At 44.4% G+C, this 20,544-nt stretch overlaps 1 protein-coding gene across 1 annotated transcript in view; it reads left to right on the plus strand.

Annotated features, from left to right (window-relative positions):
- The first annotated feature begins 965 nt into the window (after positions 1-965).
- slc25a22a (solute carrier family 25 member 22a) overlaps positions 966-20,544 on the plus strand; it is a 141,123-nt gene continuing 121,544 nt past the window's right edge. The window contains exon 1 of the mRNA XM_031802130.1: positions 966-1,173. The gene's annotated coding sequence lies outside the window, so the exon portion shown is untranslated. The remainder of the gene's footprint in view (positions 1,174-20,544) is intronic.

The following is a 20,544-nucleotide window of genomic DNA, read 5'->3' on the forward strand; positions in this document are numbered from 1 at the left end:
CCCTATTCCATTCTATTCTATTCTATTCAACCCTATCCCATTCTATTCTATTCTATCCCATTCTATTCTATTCTATCCCATTCTATTCCAACCCTATCCCATTCTATCCCATTCTATTCTATTATATCCCATTCTATTCTATCCCATTCTATTCAACCCTATCCCATTCTATTCTATTCTATCCCATTCTATTATATTCTATCCCATTCTATTCCAACCCTATCCCATTCTATTCTATTCTATCCCATTCTATTCTATTCTATCCCATTCTATTCTATTCTATCCCATTCTATTCAACCCTATCCCATTCTATTCTATTCTATCCCATTCTATTCTATTCTATCCCATTCTATTCCAACCCTATCCCATTCTATTCTATTCTATTCAATCCTATCCCATTCTATTCAACCCTATCCCATTCTATTCTATTCTATTCAACCCTATCCCATTCTATTCTATTCTATCCCATTCTATTCTATTCTATCCCATTCTATTCCAACCCTATCCCATTCTATTCTATTATATTCAATCCTATCCCATTCTATTCAACCCTATCCCATTCTATTCTATTCTATTCAACCCTATCCCATTCTATTCTATTCTATCCCATTCTATTCTATTCTATCCCATTCTATTCCAACCCTATCCCATTCTATTCTATTCTATTCTATTCTATCCCATTCTATTCTATTCTATTCTGTTCTATCCAGTCGACTGTAATCCATGGCGTTCCTATCAAGAGTCTCTCGATTGATCATTTATTCTCAAGGTCACTGGGTTTAAAAGAATCGTCACGATGATGCGGTGTGCCTTCACTTCCTCCCTTTTCCCTACTCTTCTCCTCGGCTACACGCACACTGTTGCGGTCACTGGAAATGTACCGTTAGGTTGTACATGTAAATCCCTGGACCTACCACTAGAGGACATAGATCCTTGTTATTCCCTTTTTTTTACGAGTCGTTTCCATAATCACCAACCAGCCCTTCTCTTCTCCCTCCGTTGCTCGTTTGCTCCCCCTCTCTCTCCTTACTCTTCACCTCAAAGGGACACCAACGCTAGTAACACACCAGCAGGTTGGCGAAGCAGACTGTCAAGCGACAAGGACACGAGAGGGAAAAGCTATTTTTAACCCCAGATATTATCCATCTGAAATAACGGAAACTGCACAACACGGTACGTGAATAGTGGGTTAACTATTAGAATGGAAGTATTTCTGACACAGCATTGTCTTTATATGGATAACCGAGAAATGACAGTAGCCTGCTCTAATTTACCCTACCTGAGAAATATGGATGCGTGTTGACTTTTGAAGAATCACAACAACAAAAAATAGTTGCATTACAAAATGTAGTGAGTAACATTTATGTTATTTTGTGGCAATCTCTTCCTCTCAGTAAACAGCACATCATTTCCCGTTATGTGCCAAGATATGATTGTGATGTGACGTGAATAGCCTTTGATTTGACGTATGGAAGATGGTTGAAGTAACAGTATACCGGTAGCCTATCAATTAAATAGCGGTGTGGTTATTGCGACTCTTTGCCGCCTCTCCACATGCTATAGCTGGGGGTTGTAAATAACGTAGGCTACAATGGGCCGACCGATCTGACATCCAACGCCTCTGCTGGTAGCCGTGAGGACACGGATTTGCTCGGGAAACGCTGATTTGGTAGCTCTGACCGGGTCCAGATGTGTTTTATCCCCGGTTCATGTTTCCCTCCCAGACCATGTAGACCTGTAGCAGGCAGGCTGTGTCTGGTTAGAGGGCGGGCGTGATGATTGTCGTGACCGCCTGAAGTCAACGTCAGATACCGGTGTGTGCGCGACAGCGAATGAGAGTGAGAGTGCGTGATTAGAGGATATTGCAACTCAAATTGCGGCAGTTATGATCATCCGTAATTGCGCGCGCGCGCGCGTGTGTGTGTGTGTGTGTGTGTGTGTGTAGTGTGACCTTTGGCTTATTATCCATTATGCTACATTCAAGACTTGTAGCACGATTTGAATTCTAGCATGTCAGACACTGCAGGACTGTAGGGATGGTGCGAGACAGTACCAGTCAAGTGGCCGACCATTCTATTGCAGCTGTGAAATGATCTGAGTCCTGTCCTCGGACTGATAACCTATGATATCCATGCCTTTGAACACAGGAGGTAGCTGAGGGGAGAACGGCTCATTATAATTGGCTGGAACCGAGTGAATGGAATGGTGTCAAACACATGTGATCCATATGTTAGAAGTGCTGGATGCCGTTCCAGCCACCACTATGAGCCTGTCCTCCCCAATTACCGGCCGCCTTTGATGAATGGAAAGAAGGATGCCTATCTGTTAGGGTTGGTAATGTCAAATCAAATTGTATTAGTCACATGTGCCGAATACATCAGGTGTAGTAGACCTTACAGTGGAATGCTGAATACAACAGTGAAATGCTTACTTACGAGCCCCTAACCAACAATCCAGTACAAATAAGAATAAGAAATGAAAGTAACAAGTAATTAAAGAGCAGCAGTAAAATAACAATAGTGAGACTATTTGCAGGAGGGTACCGGTACAGAGTCAATGGCGCTCCAGTACTGCTTGACATGTGGTAGTAGAGAGAACAGTCTATGACTAAGGTGGCTGGAGTCTTTGGCAATTTGTAGGGCCTTCCTCTGACACCGCCTGGTATAGAGGTCGTGGATGGCAGGAAGCTTTGCCCCAGTGATGTACTGGGCCGTTCGCACTACCCTCTGTCGTGCCTTGCTGGCCGTTGCCGTACCAGGCAGTGATGCAACCCGTCAGGATGCTCTCGATGGTGCAGCTGTAGAACTTTTTGAGGATCTGAGGACCCGTACCAAATCTTTTCAGTCTCCTAAAGGGGAATAGGTTTCGTCGTGGACCATGTTTGTTTGTTGGTGATGTGGACACCAAGGAACTTGAAGCTCTCAACCTGGTCCACTATAACCACGTTGATGAGAATGGGGGCGTGCTCGGTCCTCTTTTTCCTGTAGTCCACAATCATCTTCTTTGTCTTGATCACGTTGAGGGAGAGGTTGTTGTCCTGGCACCACACGGTCAGGTCTCTGACCTCCTCCCTAAAGGCTGTCTCATCATTGTTGGGAAACAGGCCTACCACTGTTGTGTTGTCGGCAAACTTAATGATGGCGTTGGAGTCATGCCTGGCCATGCAGTCATGAGTGAACAGGGAGTACAGGAGACTGAGCACGCACCCCTGAAGGGCCCCTGTGTTGAGGATCAGTGTGGCAGATGTGTTGTTACATACCCTTACCACCTGGGAGCGGCCCATCAGGAAGTCCAGGATCCACTTGCAGAGGGAGGTGTTTAGTCCCAGGGTAGGAGTAAGCATTTTCCTGTTTGCTTATGGCGGTGTTCTTAGTGCCAGGCTCACTGTGGTGGTATGTAGACATCTATCAAAAATATAGATGAAAACTCTCTTGATAAATAGTTTGGTCTTCAGCTTATCATGAGATACTCTACCTCAGGTGAGCAAAACCTGCATCCCTGTTTTGATGCACCTGTACTGACCTCGCTTTCTGGATGATAGCGGGGTGAACAAGGCAGTGGCTCGGGTGGTTGTTGTCCTTGATGATCTTTATGGCCTTCCTGTGACATCGGGTGGTGTAGGTGTCCTGGAGGGCATGTAGTGTGCCCCCGGTGATGCGTTGTGCAGACCTCACTACCCTCTGGAGAGCCTTACGGTTGTGGGCGGAGCAGTTGCCGTACCAGGCGATGATACAGCCCGACAGGATGCTCTCGATTGTGCATCTGTAGACGTTTGTGAGTGCTTTTGGTGACAAGCCAAATTTCTTCAGCCTCCTGAGGTTGAAGAGGCGCTGCTGCGCCTTCTTCACAACGCTGTCTGTGTGGGTGGACCATTTCAGTTTGTCCGTTATGTGTACGCCGAGGAACATAAAACTTACTACCATCTCCACTACTGTTCCATCGATGTGGATAGGGGGGTGCTCCCTCTGCTGTTTCCTGAAGTCCACAATCATCTCCTTTGTTTTGTTGACGTTGAGTGTGAGGTTATTTTCCTGACACCACACTCCGAGGGCCCTCACCTCCTCCCTGTAGGCCGTCTCGTCGTTATTGGTAATCAAGCCTACCACTGTAGTGTCGTCTGCAAACTTGATGATTGAGTTGGAGGCGTGCATGGCCACGCAGTTGTGGGTGAACAGGAAGTACAGGAGAGGGCTCAGAACGCACCCTTCTGGGCCCCAGTGTTGAGGATCAGCGGGGTGGAGATATTGTTACCTACTCTCACCACCTGGGGGCGGCCCGTCGGGAAGTCCAGTACTCAGTGGCACAGGGCAGGGTCGAGACCCAGGGTCTCGAGCTTGATGATGAGTTTGGAGGGTACTATGGTGTTAAATGCTGAGCTGTAGTCGATGAACAGCATTCTCACATAGGTATTCCTCATGTCCAGATGGGTTAGGGCAGTGTGCAGTGTGGTTGCGATTGCGTCGTCTGTGGACCTATTTGGGCGGTAAGCAAATTGGAGTGGGTTGGGTCTAGGGTGTCAGGTAGAGTGGAGGTGATATAGTCATTGACTAGTCTCTCAAAGCACTTCATGAAGGTAGTCATGACAGGGCGGTAGTCGTTTAGCTCAGTTACCTTAGCTTTCTTGGGAGCAGGAACAGGGTGTGGGGACAGAAGACTGGGATAAGGGTTGATTGAATATGTCTGTAAACACACCAGCCAGCTGGTCTGCGCATGCTCTGAGGGCGCGGCTGGGGATGCCGCCTGGGCCTGAAGCCTTGCGAGGGTTAACACGTTTAAATGTTTTACTCACCTCAGCTGAAGTGAAGGAGAGGCCGCACTATAGACAACCACATTATAGACAACCACATTATAGACAACCACATTATAGACAACCCCACTATAGACAACCCCACTATAGACAACCCCACTATAGACAACCCCACTATAGAAAACCCCACTATAGAAAACCCCACTATAGACAACCACATTATAGACAACCACATTATAGACAACCACATTATAGACAACCCCACTATAGACAACCCCACTATAGACAACCCCACTATAGACAACCCCACTATAGAAAACCCCACTATAGAAAACCCCACTATAGACAACCACATTATAGACAACCACATTATGGACAACCACATTATAGACAACCCCACTATAGACAACCCCAATTTAGACACTATAGACAACCCCACTATAGACAACCCCACTATAGACAACCCCACTATAGACACTATAGATAACCCCACTATAGACAACCCCAATATAGACAACCCCACTATAGACACTATAGACAACCCCACTATAGACAACCCCACTATAGACAACCCCACTATAGACAACCCCACTATAGACAACCCCACTATAGACACTATAGACAACCCCACTATAGACACTATAGACAACCCCCCTATAGACAACCCTACTATAGACACTATAGACAACCCCACTATAGACAACCCCACTATAGACACTATAGACAACCCCACTATAGACAACCACACTATAGACACTATAGACAACCACATTATAGACAACCCCACTATAGACACTATAGACAACCCCACTATAGACAAACCCACTATAGACAACCCCACTATAGACAACCCCACTATAGGCACTATAGACAACCACACTATAGACAACCCCACTATAGACAACCCCACTATAGACACTATAGACAACCCCACAATAGACAACCCCACTATAGACAACCCCACTATAGACAACCCCACTATAGACAACCCCAATATAGACAACCCCACTATAGACAACCCCACTATAGACAACCCCACTATAGACAACTCCACTATAGACAACCCCACTATAGACAACCCCACTATAGACAACCCCACTATAGACAGGATAGACAACCCCACTTTAGACACTATAGACAATCACATTATAGACAACCCCACTATAGACAACCACATTATAGACACTATAGACAACCCCACTATAGACAACCCCACTATAGACACTATAGACAAACCCCACTATAGACAACCCCACTATAGACACTATAGACAACCTCACTATAGACAACCCCACTATAGACACTATAGACAACCCCACTATAGACAACCCCCGCTATAGACAACCACACTATAGACACTATAGACAACCCCACTATAGACAGCCCCACTATAGACAACCCCACTATAGACACTATAGACAACCCCACTATAGACAACCCCACTATAGACACTATAGACAACCCCCACTATAGACAACCCCACTATAGACAACCCCACTATAGACAACCCCACTATAGACAACCACACTATAGACACTATAGACAACCCCACTATAGACAACCCCACTATAGACACTATAGACAACCACACTATAGACACTATAGACAACCACACTATAGACACTATAGACAACCCCACTATAGACAACCCCACTATAGACAACCCCACTATAGACAACCCCACTATAGACACTATAGACAACTGCACTATAGACTCTATAGACAACCCCCACTATAGACAACCCCACTATAGACAACCCCCACTATAGACAACCCCACTCTAGACAACCACACTATAGACTCTATAGACAACCCCACTATAGACAACCCCACTATAGACAACCCCACTATAGACACTATAGACAACCCCCACTATAGACAACCCCACTATAGACACTATAGACAACCCCACTATAGACAACCGCACTATAGACAACCCCACTATAGACAACCACACTATAGACAACCACACTATAGACAACCCCACTATAGACAACCCCACTAAAGACAACCCCACTATAGACACTATAGACAACCCCACTATAGACAACCCCAATATAGACAACCCCACTATAGACACTATAGACAACCCCACTATAGACAACCCCACTATAGACAACCCCACTATAGACAACCCCACTATAGACACTATAGACAACCACACTATAGACAACCCCACTATAGACAACCCCACTATAGACAACCCCACTATAGACACTATAGACAACCCCACTATAGACACTATAGACAACCCCCCTATAGACAACCCCACTATAGACACTATAGACAACCCCACTATAGACAACCCCACTATAGACAACCCCACTATAGACACTATAGACAACCCCCACTATAGACAACCACACTATAGACACTATAGACAACCACATTATAGACAACCCCACTATAGACACTATAGACAACCCCACTATAGACAAACCCACTATAGACAACCCCACTATAGACAACCCCACAATAGGCACTATAGACAACCACACTGTAGACAACCCCACTATAGACAACCCCACTATAGACACTATAGACAACCCCACTATAGACAACCCCACTATAGACAACCCCACTATAGACAACCCCACTATAGACAACCCCAATATAGACAACCCCACTATAGACAACCCCACTATAGACAACCCCACTATAGACAACTCCACTATAGACAACCCCACTATAGACAACCCCACTATAGACAACTCCACCATAGACACTATAGACAACCACACTATAGACACTAGAGACACTATAGACAACCCCACTATAGACACTATAGACAACCCCACTATAGACAACCCCACTATAGACAACTCCACTATAGACACTATAGACAACCCCACTATAGACAACTCCACTATAGACAACCCCACTATAGACACTATAGACAACCCCACTATAGACAACCCCACTATAGACAACCCCACTATAGACAACCCCACTATAGACACTATAGACAACCCAACTATAGACAACCCCACAATAGACACTATAGACTACCCCACTATAGACAACACCACTATAGACGACCCCACTATAGACAATATAGACAACCCCACTTTAGACACTATAGACAATCACATTATAGACAACCCCACTATAGACAACCACATTATAGACACTATAGACAACCCCACTATAGACAACCCCACTATAGGACAACCCCACTATAGACACTATAGACAACCCCACTATAGACAACCCTAACTATCTACACTATAGACACTATAGACAACCCCACCATAGACAACCCCACCATAGACACTATAGACAACCCCACTATAGACAACCCCACTATAGACAACCCCACTATAGACAATTCCACTATAGACACTATAGACAACCCCACTATAGACAACCCCACTATAGACACTATAGACAACCACACTATAGACAACTCCACTATAGACAACCCCACTATAGACACTATAGACAACCCCACTATAGACACTATAGACAACCCCACTATAGACAACCCCACTATAGACAACCCCACTATAGACACTATAGACAACCCCCACTATAGACAACCCCACTATAGACAACCCCACTATAGACAACCCCATATAGACACTATAGACTACCCCACTATAGACAACCCCACTATAGACACTATAGACAACCCCACTATAGACGACCCCACTATAGACACTATGAGACAACCCCACTATAGACACTATAGACAACCCCACTATAGACAACCCCACTATAGACAACCCCACAATAGACAACCCCACTATAGACAGCCCCACTATAGACAACCCCACTATAGACAACCCCACTATAGACAACCCCACTATAGACAGGATCGACAACCCCACTTTAGACACTATAGACAATCACATTATAGACAACCCCTACTATAGACAACCACATATAGACACTATAGACAACCCCACTATAGACAAACCCCACTATAGACAACCCCACTATAGACAACCCACTATAGACACTATAGACAACCCCACTATAGACACTATAGACAACCACACTATAGACAACCCCACTATAGACAACCCACACTATAGACAACCACACTATAGACAACCTCACTATAGACAACCCCACTATAGACAACCACACTATAGACTCTATAGACAACCCCACTATAGACAACCCCACTATAGACAACCCCACTATAGACACTATAGACAACCCCACTATAGACACTATAGACAACTCCACTATAAGACAACCCCACTATAGACAACCCCTCTGTAGACAACCCCACTATAGACAACCCCACTATAGACAACCCCACTATAGACACTATAGACAACCCCACTATAGACAACCCCACTATAGACACTATAGACAACCCCACTATAGACAAACCCGCTATAGACAACCCCACTATAGACACTATAGACAACCCCACTATAGACAACCCCACTAAAGACAACCCCACTATAGACAACCCCACTATAGACAACCCCACTAAAGACAAGCCCACTAATAGACAACCCCACTATAGACAACCCCACTATAGACAAACCCCACTATAGACAACCCCACTATAGACACTATAGACAACCCCACTATAGACACTATAGACAACCCCACTATAGACAACCCCACTATAGACAACCCCACTATAGACAACCCCGCTATAGACAACCCCACTATAGACAACCCCACTATAGACACTATAGCCAACCACACTATAGACAACCCCACTATAGACAACCCCACTATAGACAACCCCACTATAGACACTATAGACAACCCCCCTATAGACAACCCCACTATAGACACTATAGACAACCCCACTATAGACAACCCCCCACTATAGACAACCCCACTATAGACATATAGACAACCCCACTATAGACAACCCCACTATAGACACCCCCACTATAGACACTATAGACAACCACACTATAGACAACCCCCACTATAGACACTATACACAAACCCCACTATAGACAACCCCACTATAGAACAACCCCACTATAGACACTATAGACAACCACACTATAGACTCTATAGACAACCCCACTATAGACAACCACTATAGACAACCCCACTATAGACACTATAGACAACCCCACTATAGACAACCCCACTATAGACAACCCCACTATAGACACTATAGACAACCCCACTATAGACAACCCCGCTATAGACAACCCCACTATAGACACTATAGACAACCCCACTATAGACAACCCCACTATAGACAACACCACTATAGACAACCCCACTATAGACAACCCCACTATAGACAACCACACTATAGACAACCCCACTATAGACAACCCCACTATAGACAACCACATTATAGACAACCACATTATAGACAACCCCACTATTGACACTATAGACAACCACATTATAGACAACCCCACCATAGACACTATAGACAACCCCACTATAGACAACCCCACTATAGACACTATAGACAACCCCACTATAGACAACCCCACTATAGACAACCCCACTATAGACAACCCCACTATAGACAACCCCGCTATAGACAATCACACTATAGACACTATAGACAACCCCACTATAGACAACCCCACTATAGACAACCCCACTATAGACACTATAGACAACCCCACTATAGACACTATAGACAACCCCACTATAGACAACCCCACTATAGACAACCCCACTATAGACAACCCCTCTATAGACAACCCCACTATAGACAACCCCACTATAGACAACCCCACTATAGACACTATAGACAACCCCACTATAGACAACCCCACTATAGACACTATAGACAACCCCACTATAGACAACCCCACTATAGACAACCCCACTATAGACAACCCCACTATAGACAACCACACTATAGACAACCCCACTATAGACAACCCCACTATAGACAACCACATTATAGACAACCACATTATAGACAACCCCACTATTGACACTATAGACAACCACATTATAGACAACCCCACTATAGACACTATAGACAACCCCACTATAGACAACCCCACTATAGACAACCCCACTATAGACACTATAGACAACCCCACTATAGACAACCCCACTCTAGACAACCCACTATAGACAACCCCACTAAAGACAAGCCCACTATAGACAACCCCACTAGTAGACACTATAGACAACCACACTATAGACTCTATAGACAACCCCACTATAGACAACCCCACTATAGACACTATAGACAACCCCACTATAGACAACCCCACTATAGACAACCCCACTATAGACAACCCCACTATAGACAACCCCTCTATAGACAACCCCACTATAGACAACCCCACTATAGACAACCCCACTATAGACACTATAGACAACCCCACTATAGACAACCCCACTATAGACACTATAGACAACCCCACTATAGACAAACCCGCTATAGACAACCCCACTATAGACACTATAGACAACCCCACTATAGACAACCCCGCTATAGACAACCCCACTATAGACACTATAGACAACCCCACTATAGACAACCCCACTATAGACAACACCACTATAGACAACCCCACTATAGACAACCCCACTATAGACAACCACACTATAGACAACCCCACTATAGACAACCCCACTATAGACAACCACATTATAGACAACCACATTATAGACAACCCCACTATTGACACTATAGACAACCACATTATAGACAACCCCACCATAGACACTATAGACAACCCCACTATAGACAACCCCACTATAGACACTATAGACAACCCCACAATAGACACTATAGACTACCCCACTATAGACAACACCACTATAGACGACCCCACTATAGACACTATAGACAACCCCACTTTAGACACTATAGACAATCACATTATAGACAACCCCACTATAGACAACCACATTATAGACACTATAGACAACCCCACTATAGACAACCCCACTATAGACAACCCCACTATAGACACTATAGACAACCCCACTATAGACAACCCTACTATAGACACTATAGACACTATAGACAACCCCACCATAGACAACCCCACCATAGACACTATAGACAACCCCACTATAGACAACCCCACTATAGACAACCCCACTATAGACAATTCCACTATAGACACTATAGACAACCCCACTATAGACAACCCCACTATAGACACTATAGACAACCACACTATAGACAACTCCACTATAGACAACCCCACTATAGACACTATAGACAACCCCACTATAGACACTATAGACAACCCCACTATAGACAACCCCACTATAGACAACCCCACTATAGACACTATAGACAACCCCACTATAGACAACCCCACTATAGACAACCCCACTATAGACAACCCCACTATAGACACTATAGACTACCCCACTATAGACAACCCCACTATAGACACTATAGACAACCCACTATAGACAACCCCACTATAGACACTATAGACAACCCCACTATAGACACTATAGACAACCCCACTATAGACAACCCCACTATAGACAACCCCACAATAGACAACCCCACTATAGACAACCCCACTATAGACAACCCCACTATAGACAACCCCACTATAGACAGGATCGACAACCCCACTTTAGACACTATAGACAATCACATTATAGACAACCCTACTATAGACAACCACATTATAGACACTATAGACAACCCCACTATAGACAACCCCACTATAGACACTATAGACAACCCCACTATAGACAACCCCACTATAGACACTATAGACAACCCCACTATAGACACTATAGACAACCACACTATAGAAAACCCCACTATAGACAACCACACTCTAGACAACCACACTATAGACAACCCCACTATAGACAACCCCACTATAGACAACCCCACTATAGACAACCCCACTATAGACACTATAGACAACCCCACTATAGACACTATAGACAACTCCACTATAGACAACCCCACTATAGACAACCCCACTATAGACAACCCCACTATAGAAAACCCCACTATAGACAACCACATTATAGACAACCACATTATGGACAACCACATTATAGACAACCCCACTATAGACAACCCCACTATAGACACTATAGACAACCCCACTATAGACAACCCCACTATAGACAACCCCACTATAGACACTATAGACAACCCCACTATAGACAACCCCAATATAGACAACCCCACTATAGACACTATAGACAACCCCACTATAGACAACCCCACTATAGACAACCCCACTATAGACACTATAGACAACCACACTATAGACAACCCCACTATAGACAACCCCACTATAGACACTATAGACAACCCCACTATAGACACTATAGACAACCCCCCTATAGACAACCCTACTATAGACACTATAGACAACCCCACTATAGACAACCCCACTATAGACACTATAGACAACCCCACTATAGACAACCACACTATAGACACTATAGACAACCACATTATAGACAACCCCACTATAGACACTATAGACAACCCCACTATAGACAAACCCACTATAGACAACCCCACTATAGACAACCCCACTATAGGCACTATAGACAACCACACTATAGACAACCCCACTATAGACACTATAGACAACCCCACAATAGACAACCCCACTATAGACAACCCCACTATAGACAACCCCACTATAGACAACCCCAATATAGCCAACCCCACTATAGACAACCCCACTATAGACAACCCCACTATAGACAACTCCACTATAGACAACCCCACTATAGACAACCCCACTATAGACAACCCCACTATAGACAGGATAGACAACCCCACTTTAGACACTATAGACAATCACATTATAGACAACCCCACTATAGACAACCACATTATAGACACTATAGACAACCCCACTATAGACAACCCCACTATAGACACTATAGACAACCCCACTATAGACAACCCCACTATAGACACTATAGACAACCCCACTATAGACAACCCCACTATAGACACTATAGACAACCCCACTATAGACAACCCCGCTATAGACAACCACACTATAGACACTATAGACAACCCCACTATAGACAACCCCACTATAGACAACCCCACTATAGACACTATAGACAACCCCACTATAGACAACCCCACTATAGACACTATAGACAACCCCACTATAGACAACCCCACTATAGACAACCCCACTATAGACAACCCCACTATAGACAACCACACTATAGACACTATAGACAACCCCACTATAGACAACCCCACTATAGACACTATAGACAACCCCACTATAGACACTATAGACAACCCCACTATAGACACTATAGACAACCCCACTATAGACAACCCCACTATAGACACTATAGACAACCCCACTATAGACACTATAGACAACCCCACTATAGACAACCCCACTATAGACAACCCCACTATAGACAACCCCACTCTAGACAACCACACTATAGACTCTATAGACAACCCCACTATAGACAACCCCACTATAGACAACCCCACTATAGACACTATAGACAACCCCACTATAGACAACCCCACTATAGACACTATAGACAACCCCACTATAGACAACCCCACTATAGACAAACCCCACTATAGACAACCACACTATAGACAACCCACACTATAGACAACCCCACTATAGACAACCCCACTATAGACAACCCCACTATAGACACTATAGACAACCCCACTATAGACAACCCCACTATAGACAACCCCACTATAGACACTATAGACAACCCCACTATAGACAACCCCACTATAGACAACCCCACTATAGACAAAACCCACTATAGACACTATAGACAACCACACTATAGACAACCCCACTATAGACAACCCCACTATAGACAACCCCACATATAACACTATAGACAACCCCACTATTAGACACTATAGACAACCCCACTATAGACAACCCCACTATAGACACTATAGACAACCCCACTATAGACAACCCCACTATAGACACTATAGACAACCCCACTATAGACAACCACACTATAACCACTATAGACAAACCACTATAGACAACCCCACTATAGACACTATAGACAACCCCACTATAGACAACCCACTATAGACAACCCCACTATAGACAACCCCACTATAGACACTATAGACAACCCCACTATAGACAACCCCACTATAGACAACCCCACTATAGACACTATAGACAACCCCACTATAGACAACCCCACTATAGACAAACCCCACTATAGACAACCCCACTATAGACAACCCCACTATAGACAACCCCACTATAGACAACCCCACTATAGACAACCCCACTATAGACAACCCCACTATAGACAACCCCACTATAGACAACCCCACTATAGACAACCCCACTATAGACACTATAGACAACCCCACTATAGACACCTATAGACACTATAGACAACCCCACTATAGACACTATAGACAACCCCACTATAGACACCCCACTATAGACACCCCACCATATAGACACTATAGACAACCCCACTATAGACAACCCCACTATAGACAACCCCACTATAGACACTATAGACAACCCCACTATAGACAACCCCACTATAGACAACCCCACTATAGACACTATAGACAACCCCACTATAGACAACCCCACTATAGACACCCCCCCCCAAAACCCAATAGACACTATAGACAACCCCACTATAGACAACCCCACTATAGACAACCCCACTATAGACACTATAGACAACCCCACTATAGACACTATAGACAACCCCACTATAGACAACCCCACTATAGACAAACCACACTATAACACTACAATAGACAACCCCACTATAGACAACCCCACTATAGACAACCCCACTATAGACACTATAGACAACCCCACTATAGACAACCCCACTATAGACACTATAGACACTATAGACAACCCCACCATAGACAACCCCACTATAGACACTATAGACAACCCCACTATAGACAACCCCACTATAGACACTATAGACAACCCCACTATAGACAACCCCACTATAGACAACCCCACTATAGACACTATAGACAACCCCACTATAGACAACCCACTATAGACAACCCCACTATAGACACTATAGACAAACCCCACTATAGACACCCCACTATAGACAACCCCACTATAGACAACCCCACTATAGACACTATAGACAACCCCACTATAGACAACCCCACTATAGACACTATAGACAACCCCACTATAGACAACCCCACTATAGACACTATAGACAACCCCACTATAGACACTATAGACAACCCCACTATAGACAACCCACTATAGACAACCCCACCTATAGACAACCCCACTATAGACAACCCCACTATAGACAACCCCACTATAGACAACCCCCACTATAGACAACCCCACTATAGACACATAGACAACCCCACTATAGACACTATAGACAACCCCACTATAGACAACCCCACTATAGACAACCCCACTATAGACACTATAGACAACCCCACTATAGACAACCCCACTATAGACACTATAACAAACCCCACTATAGACAACCCCACTATAGACACTATAGACAACCCCACTATAGACACTATAGACAACCCCACTATAGACAACCCCACTATAGACAACCCCACTATAGACAACCCACTATAGACAACCCCACTATAGACAACCCCACATAGACAACCCCACTATAGACACTATAGACCCCCACTATAGACAACCCCACTATAGACAACCCCACTATAGACACTATAGACAACCCCACTATAGACTATAGACAACCCCACTATAGACAACCCCACTATAGACACTATAGAACACCCACTATAGACAACCCCACTATAGACAAACCCCACTATAGACCCTATAGACAACCCCACTATAGACAACCCCACTATAGACAACCCCACTATAGACAACCCCACTATAGACAACCCCACAAAGACAACCCCACTATAGACAACCCCACTATAGACAACCCCACTATAGACAACCCCACTATAGACAACCCAACTATAGACACTATAGACAACCCCACTATAGACACTATAGACAACCCCACTATACAACCCCACTATAGACAACCCCACTATAGACACCCCACTATAGACAACCCCACTATAGACAACCCCACTATAGACACTATAGACAACCACACTATAGACAACCCCACTATAGACAACCCCACTATAGACAACCCCACTATAGACACTATAGACAACCCCACTATAGACACTATAGACACCCCCCTATAGACAACCCCACTATAGACACTATAGACAACCCCACTATAGACAACCCCACTATAGACAACCCACTATAGACACTATAGACAACCCCACTATAGACAACCCCCACTATAGACAACCCCCACTATAGACAACTATAGACAACCACACTATAGACAACCCCACTATAGACACTATACACAACCCCACTATAGACAACCCCACTATAGACAACCCCACTATAGACACTATAGACAACCACACTATAGACACTATAGACAACCCCACTATAGACAACCCCACTATAGACAACCCCACTATAGACACTATAGACAACCCCACTATAGACACCCCACTATAGACAACCCCACTATAGACACCCCACTATAGACAACCCCTCTATAGACACCCCACTATAGACAACCCCACTATAGACAACCCCACTATAGACACTATAGACAAACCCACTATAGACAACCCCACTATAGACACTATAGACAACCCCACTATAGACAACCCACTATACAACACACCCCACTATAGACACTATAGACAACCCCACTATAGACAAACCCACGCTATAGACAACCCCACTATAGACACTATAGACAACCCCACTATAGACAAACCCCACTATAGACAAACACTATAGACACCCCCACTATAGACAACCCCACTATAGACAACCCCACTATAGACAACCCCACTATAGACAACCCCACTATAGACAACCACATATAGACACCAACCACATTATACAACCCACTATTGACACTATAGACACCCACATTATAGACAACCCCACCATAGACACTATAGACAACCCACTATAGACAACCCCACTATAGACACTATAGACACCCCACTATAGACAACCCCACTATAGACAACCCCACTATAGACAACCCCACCGCTATAGACAATCACACTATAGACACTATAGACACCCCACTATAGACAACCCCACTATAGACACCCCACTATAGACACTATAGACAACCCCACTATAGACACTATAGACAACCCCACTATAGACAACCCCACTATAGACAACCCCACTATAGACAACCCCTCATAGACAACCCCACTATAGACAACCCCACTATAGACAACCCCACTATAGACACTATAGACAACCCCACTATAGACAACCCCACTATAGACACTATAGACAACCCCACTATAGACACAACCCCGCTATAGACAACCCCACTATAGACACTATAGTAGACAACCCCACTATAGACAACCCCACTATAGACACCCCACTATAGACAACCCCACTATAGACAACCCCACTATAGACAACCCACACCCCACTATAGACAACCCCCCTATAGACAACCACATTATAGACAACCACATTATAGACAACCCCACTATAGACACTATAGACAACCCATTATAGACAACCCCTATAGACACTATAGACACCCCACTATAGACACCCCACTATAGACAACCCCACTATAGACACTATAGACAACACCCCACTATAGACAACCCCACTATAGACAACCCCACTATAGACAACCCCACTAAAGACAAGCCCACTATAGACAACCCCACTATAGACACTATAGACAACCACACTATAGACTCTATAGACAACCCCACTATAGACAACCCCACTATAGACAACCCCACTATAGACACTATAGACAACCCCACTATAGACAACCCCACTATAGACAACCCCACTATAGACAACCCACTATAGACAACCCCTCTATAGACAACCCCACTATAGACAACCCCCCACTATAGACAACCCCACTATAGACACTATAGACAACCCACTATAGACACCCCACTATAGACACTATAGACAACCCCACTATAGACAAACCCGCTATAGACAACCCCACTATAGACACTATAGACAACCCCACTATAGACAACCCCGCTATAGACAACCCCACTATAGACACTATAGACAACCCCACTATAGACAACCCCACTATAGACAACACCACTATAGACAAACCCCACTATAGAAAACCCCACTATAGACAACCACACTATAGACAACCCCACTATAGACAACCCACTATAGACACCACACTATAGACAACCACCACTTATAGACAACCCCACTATAGACACTATAGACAACCCCACTATAGACAACCCCACTATAGACACTATAGACAACCCCACAATAGACACTATAGACTAACCCCACTATAGACACCACCACTATAGACAACCCCACTATAGACACTATAGACAACCCCACTATAGACACTATAGACAATCCACATTATAGACAACCCACTATAGACAACCATTATAGACACTATAGACAACCCCACTATAGACAACCCCTATAGACAACCCCACTATAGACACTATAGACAACCCCACTATAGACCCCCACTATAGACAACTATAGACACTATAGACAACCCCACTATAGACACCCCACCCTAGACACTATAGACAACCCCACTATAGACAACCCCCCTATAGACAACCCCACTATAGACAACCCCACTATAGACACTATAGACAACCCACTATAGACAACCCCACCCACTATAGACAACCCACACTAGACACCCCACTATAGACACTATAGACAACCCCACTATAGACCTATAGACAACCCACTATAGCACCCAACCCCACTATAGACAACCCCACTATAGACACTATAGACAACCCCCACTATAGACAACCCCACTAGAACACTATAGACAACCCCCACTATAGACAACCCCACTATAGACACTACTACAACCCCACTATAGACAACCCCACTATAGACAAACTATTACAACCCCACTATAGACACTATAGACAACCCCACTATAGACAACCCCCCACTATAGACAAACCCACTATAGACAACCCCACTATAGACACCCCCCTATAGACAACCCCACTATAGACACTATAGACAACCCCACTATAGACAACCCCACTATAGACACTATAGACAACCCCACTATAGACAACCCCACTATAGACAACCCCACTATAGACAACCCCACTATAGACACTATAGACAACCCCACTATAGACAACCCCACTATAGACACTATAGACAACCCCACTATAGACACTATAGACAACCACACTATAGACAACCCCACTATAGAACAACCCACAACTATAGACAACCACACTATAGACAACCCCACTATAGACACCCCACTATAGACAACAAACTATAGACACTATAGACAAACCCCACTATAGACAACCCCCACTATAGACAACCCCACTATAGACACTATAGACAACCCCACTATAGACAACCCCACTATAGACACTATATACACATATACAAAACCCCACTATAGACAACCCCACTATAGACACTATAGACAACCCCACTATAGACAACCCCACTATAGACAACCCCACTATAGACACTATAGACAACCCCCACTATAGACAACCCCACTATAGACACTATAGACAACCACACTATAGACACCCCCACTATAGACAACCCCACTATAGACAACACTATAGACACTATAGACAACCCACTATAGACAACCCCACTATAGACAACCCCACTATAGACACTATAGACAACCCCACTATAGACAACCCTACTATATACACTATAGACACTATAGACAACCCCACGATAGACAACCCCACTATAGACAACTATAGACAACCCCCACTATAGACAACCCCACTATAGACAACCCCCTATAGACAACCCCTATAGACACTATAGACAACCCCACTATAGACA

Source organism: Oncorhynchus kisutch, linkage group LG22 (assembly GCF_002021735.2).
Source record: "Oncorhynchus kisutch isolate 150728-3 linkage group LG22, Okis_V2, whole genome shotgun sequence".
NCBI lineage: Eukaryota > Metazoa > Chordata > Actinopteri > Salmoniformes > Salmonidae > Oncorhynchus > Oncorhynchus kisutch.